Raw genomic sequence first — 5845 nt, forward strand, 5'->3', positions numbered from 1 at the left:
TGGGTCCAAGCTGGTGAGCTTTTGCTCAAACCAGATGAGCCTGCGCTTACACTGGTGACCTCGAGGCCTCGAACCTGGGTCCTCAGCATCCCAGTCCGACGCTCTATCCACTGCTCCACCGCCTGGTCAGGCGGTGCTGAAGTTCTTGTGCTTATGAACAGCTGTGTGGAAGCAGGTCCCGTGAACTGGCATTTCTCACTCAGAGGATTTGCCGTTAGCATGTGTTCTTCCTGTCCTGGATCAAGTGAGATTCTTCAGCTGTGTGTAACAGACCACCTCAAACCAACTCGTTGCAAAGAGAAGTGATCTGACAGGAGGTCCGGGGGGTGGGGTGGGGGGAGGAAGAAGGTCTCATTCTAGGGCTCAGGGACATGACAGAAGATTCCCGATACAATCCCTCTCCTCCCAGCTTAGTGGCTGCATGCTCCTGCTCGACAGCTCTGATGCTGTCTGTCCTCTGGGAGCCTTCCTTTCCGCGTGTCCTTCCTCAGACCCCAGAGTGCCACTCGGTACCTCTCCAGTGACAGAGGGCTTCTACGGTGGTCTTCCTGGGGTCCTGATTTGTGTCTCATGCCCACGCAGCGTCACGAGTGCCTTGCACAACACGACGTGCAGTCTGTGTGCCCCAGAAACCCTGTCTATGGGAACGAAGGCAGGACGGCTCGATCCTGGGGACTGAGTGAGGGGCCCCTTGGAGATGTCAGTGGGGCTAGGACCCTCCCTGTGCAGACTGCACGCCCCTCACGACAGCCAGCCTCTCCGCCTCAGGGGTCGAGTGTCTCACCTCCTGCTGCACACCGAACGCGGGGTCCTCCCAAATTCTTACGCGGACACCTAGCCCCACCTGACCCTGACGGCAGAGGAGGAGGGGACTTCGGGAGGGGCTTAGGGCACGAGGGTGGAGCCCCCGCGAGTGGGACGAGCGCCCTTATGCTCTTTTTCTTTCTTTCTTTTTTTTTTTTCTGTATTTTTCTGAAGCCAGAAACAGGGAGAGACAGTCAAACAGACTCCCGCATGCGCCCGACGGGGATCCACCCGGCACGCCCACCAGGGGGCGATGCTCTGCCCCTCCGGGGCGTCACTCTGTTGCGACCAGAGCCGCTCTAGCGCCTGGGGCAGAGGCCAAGGAGCCATCCCCAGTGCCCGGGCCATCTTTGCTCCAATGGAGCCTTGGCTGCGGGAGGGGAAGAGAGAGACAGAGAGGAAGGAGGGGGGGAGGGGTGGAGAAGCAAATGGGCGCCTCTCCTGTGTGCCCTGGCCGGGAATCGAACCTGGGACTTCTGCACGCCAGGCCGACGCTCTACCACTGAGCCAACCAGCCAAGGCCTATGCTCTTTTTTGAATGCACGCAAACCCACCCCGGCAGCCTACGAGGGATCACACGGCAGACCGTGTGGTGTGGGCCGGTGCCGGTCACTGGAAACTGGGGATCCCCTGTGTCTGCCGACCCAGGTAATTCTCCCTTCGAAGGACAGAGGAGCAGAGAAACCCTAAACTGTCACGTGAGTATGTGAGACAGAAGAACAACAAAGAGAAGACCGTTGTAGCAAAAAGCCTCAAGGACCTGAAGACAGTCTCAGAGAGATCCCGCAGCTGGACCCGGCAGAAGCCCATCTGGAAGTCTGGACAGCAGCTGGGACGTCCGCGCGTTGCTGGACGCCGTGTTCGCCTCACGCAACACGGCACCCTCCGTGTTATAGACAGCAATTGGCGTTTTCAGGGGTCTAAACAGAATGCCTGGATTGTTCCAGAAAGCTTCAGATAGCAGGCGAACAACACATGAGACACTCCACTAACATGTAGCATCAAAACCCCCGCTGACACTGACGCAGCAAGCAGAGGCCTGCGCCCAAGGCCCGCGGTGCCGCGGGGAGGTGGCCCGTGTGACGCACGGCGGGAGAGCCAGGTCTGCCTCCTCTCGTGAATACTCTAAGTTCAGTGACAGCTTCCAGAGCTCTTTTTTCTGGAAAATGTAATGCTTCAAGGTCCCTCAAAACCAGACTGCATCTCTGGGCGTTAATGGGGGGGGGGGAGGGGATGAGAGAAAACACAAGACTGCAACTAAAGGACAATTAATGCCAGGATTTAACCCCGTAAAACTCACTTGTCAGAGGACCAGGAGCAGGAAGAGAAAACCGAGAGAAGAGATTTTTAAAGAATAAATCCCCATGGTTTCACTAGTCACCCTGAAAAAAGATACCAACTTAAACTGTCTTTTTTCCTCCCTCCCTCCCTCCCTCCCTCCCTCCCTCCCTCCCTCCCTCCCTCCCTCCCTCCCTCCCTCCTTTCCTTCCCTGAAATATCACTGAGTGCCAGCTATGGTCCAGGTACCATGCAGGACATTGAAGATAGAATGTGGACTTAGATAAATACAGTGCTTATGTCACACGACTCACACCGAGGAGGCACAGACAGGCCAGACCGAGGATTCGGGAGACCTCTGTGATTTTCTCTCGTGCTGCGCATGTTGGCTTTCCATCAAGGTTCTTCACCAATGCGGGCGTAGTTTAAAATCCGCTGTGCGCAGAAGAGGAATAGAGAGCTCTCTGTCGTCCTAGGTGGTGGTCCCCAACCTTTTTTGGGCCACGGACCGGTTTAATGTCAGAAACTATTTTCACGGACTGGGTGGGACGGATAAAATGTATCACGTGACCGAGACAAGCGTCAAGAGTGAGTCTTAGATGGATGTAACAGAGGGAATGGGTCATTTTTAAAAAATGAAACATCATTCAGCCCTGGCCGGTTGGCTCAGCGGTAGAGCGTCAGCCTAGCGTGCGGAGGACCCGGGTTCGATTCCCGGCCAGGGCACACAGGAGAAGCGCCCATCTGCTTCTCCACCCCTCCCCCTCTCCTTCCTCTCTGTCTCTCTCTTCCCCTCCCGCAGCCAAGGCTCCATTGGAGCAAAGATGGCCCAGGCGCTGGGGATGGCTCTGTGGCCTCTGCCTCAGGCGCTAGAGTGGCTCTGGTCGCAACATGGCGACGCCCAGGATGGGCAGAGCATCGCCCCCTGGTGGGCAGAGCGTCGCCCCATGGTGGGTATGCCGGGTGGATCCCGGTCGGGCGCATGCGGGAGTCTGTCTGACTGTCTCTCCCTGTTTCCAGCTTCAGAAAAATGCAAAAATGCAAAAAAAAAAAAAAATAAATAAAATAAAATAAAATAAAAAATGAAACATCATTCAGACTTAAATGTAAATAAAACAGAAATAATGTAAGTTGTTTATTCTTTCTCTGCGGACCGGCACCGGTCCGCGGCCCGGGGGTTGGGGACCACTGCTCACAGGAAGTCACTGTGGGGTCAGAGGTGCGGGAAACGTCTGTGAGATAGAAGCCGGCAGGGCCGTCTGTCTGCGGAACCCGACTTGTCGAGGTTCACTCACCTCCTCTAGTGCTCCAACGGCGGAGCCCCCCCCGGAGCCCACGGCGGGGCCCAGGTGGCCCCCACGGCTGGGGGCTTCGCAGCGGTCTGAGGTGGAGGGACGAAGACGGGGCGCCGGGGGACACCGAGGGTCCCACTGGGACGGGTCTGGAACAATGGTGGGATCGTGGCTTCAGTGATTCAAATTCGTACACTAGTGCATTCACACAGCTCCAGGCCCCCCACCCCTTTCCACACGGAGACTTAAGCTCTTCCAAAGGACAAGGTTCTTTTCTTTTAGTGTTTTAGAAAGCATTGTATTTAGAAAATGGACTTCCACAGGGTGACATTGCTCAGTAAGCGTCCGTAGGTTTCAGGTGAACATCTCTATCGCATGTGAACTTCTGATCACCTTGTGGGCCCGTCACCCACAGTCCAATCAGTTTCCATCACCGTGTGTCTGTCCCTCTTTACACCCCCCCTCCCCTGCCTCCCCCTGGGGACCACTTCATTCTTCTCTGTGCCCACACACAGCTGGGACCTAAAACGGAGACTCACGGAAACGACAAGGTTCGCGTAGAAACAGCTGGTGCTGTGCTTCCGCGTCCTTTTGTCTCTGTCTGTCTGTCTGCCTGTTTTCAGGCTGCGAGGGCCTTGGCCGGACAGGGGTTCACGGCTGGGCAGAGCAGGCCAGGCTGGCGTGGGCTGCCGGAGTGCGGCCGGTGCTGGATCCGCGGGTGTCCCCCGCGTGGCTCTTTAGACTTGGCCTGCCTCCACGGCTCCGTGGTGCCTGGCGGTCCCCAGCGGTGGCCGGTGCGCTGGCTCTCGCCGCGTGGCCGGAGGCCAGCAGCCTGGCACGGGGCCTTGCTGGTCAGGGACACTGACTGGCATTTCTTGGTCGTTGCTCCCGGCCTTCAGCAAGTCTCCCTCCGGGTCCAGCCGCGGCAGGGCCGGGCTCTGAGGGGGCAAAGAGGCTCTCTCTCCTGCCTGGTGGGAGGACTCGGGGACAGCAGTGTGTCCCCTTGTCTGGTCCAGGGCAGGACGGGTTTGCGGCGGTGGCCAGCAGAGGACAGCTGGGTCTAGAGACGCCGCTGCCTCACAGTGGTGGGGATGTGGCTTCCGGCTGGGAACACGGAGCAGGACACAGGTGCCTGTGTGTTTTCTTCGGTCCTGAGCCTGCTCGGACATTCCCTGTCTGCTGTGCTTCCCTCCTGGAGTCTCGTCCCCGACAGAATACACGTCACCAGGCCGGGAAGGTCTCTTTATCCTGACCCTGCTGTGTCCACGGTGCCCAGGACGGTGTGTGCAAAATACTTATCTGTTGACTACCTGAGTAGCCAGGGAGGAAAGGAGGGAGAAATGATCAATTCCTCTTCAAATGTGAAACGAGAACATCTCAGACGTTGATGTGTGCCGCCGCGGACCCGGATGTGGACATCAAACCGAATGGTGCGGTCTCAGAGATACACCCCCGTTCCCAGCAGCAGCCCCCACCGAGCTCGGAGGTGCAGCCCGCATGTCCGTCAGGGGGTGAGCGGATAGAGAAGACGCAGTCTTTCCTTCCACACGGCGGAGTATTATAGAGCCTCAGAAGGGAAGGGAGCTCTACTGCACGGGACAGCATGGACGAGCTGGAGGACATTACGCGGAGTGAACTGTGCTGGTCACAGAAGGACAGGTACCGTATGAATCAACGTAGATAAAAGTGCTTCGATTGGTCCAAAGCACAGAGGCGGAGAGTAGCAGATATCGGGGCTCAGAGTGGGGAAAACAGGTGTCACTGGTTAGTTTCTTTAAACGTGGCAACATTGGGCCCTGGCCGGTTGGCTCAGCGGTAGAGCGTCGGCCTAGCGTGCGGAGGACCCGGGTTCGATTCCCGGCCAGGGCACACAGGAGAAGCGCCCATTTGCTTCTCCACCCCTCCGCCGCACTTTCCTCTCTGTCTCTCTCTTCCCCTCCCGCAGCCGAAGGCTCCATTGGAGCAAAAGATGGCCCGGGCGCTGGGATGGCTCTGTGGCCTCTGCCCCCCGGCGCTAGAGTGGCTCTGGTCGCAATATGGCGACGGCCGCAGGATGGGCAAGAGCAATCGCCCCCTGGTGGGGCACAGAGCGCTCGCCCCATGGTGGGCGTGCCGGGTGGATCCCGGTCGGGCGCATGCGGGAGTCTGTCTGACTGTCTCTCCCCGTTTCCAGCTTCAGAAAAATGGAAAAAATAAAAAAAAATAAAAATAAAAAATAAACGTGGCAACATTGGTTAATAACATTGTGTCGCAGGTAGAGAGGATTATAATGCGGTATCTGTATACACTGTCACAGGCTCCCCAGCAAAAGCCTCGTTTCTGCTTAATTTTATGCGTGACCTTGACTGAGCTGCAATGCCCAGTTTCCCCGTCTCTGGAAGAGTCGGTGAAGACCCTGGTTCATATATAAGTATATACAAATGCCTGTAGAATCTTTATTTCCTGTCCTGTTTAAACACCTATACGGATAA

The sequence above is a fragment of the Saccopteryx leptura genome, chromosome 12 (assembly GCF_036850995.1).
Source record: "Saccopteryx leptura isolate mSacLep1 chromosome 12, mSacLep1_pri_phased_curated, whole genome shotgun sequence".
In the NCBI taxonomy this organism is placed as follows: Eukaryota; Metazoa; Chordata; class Mammalia; order Chiroptera; family Emballonuridae; genus Saccopteryx; species Saccopteryx leptura.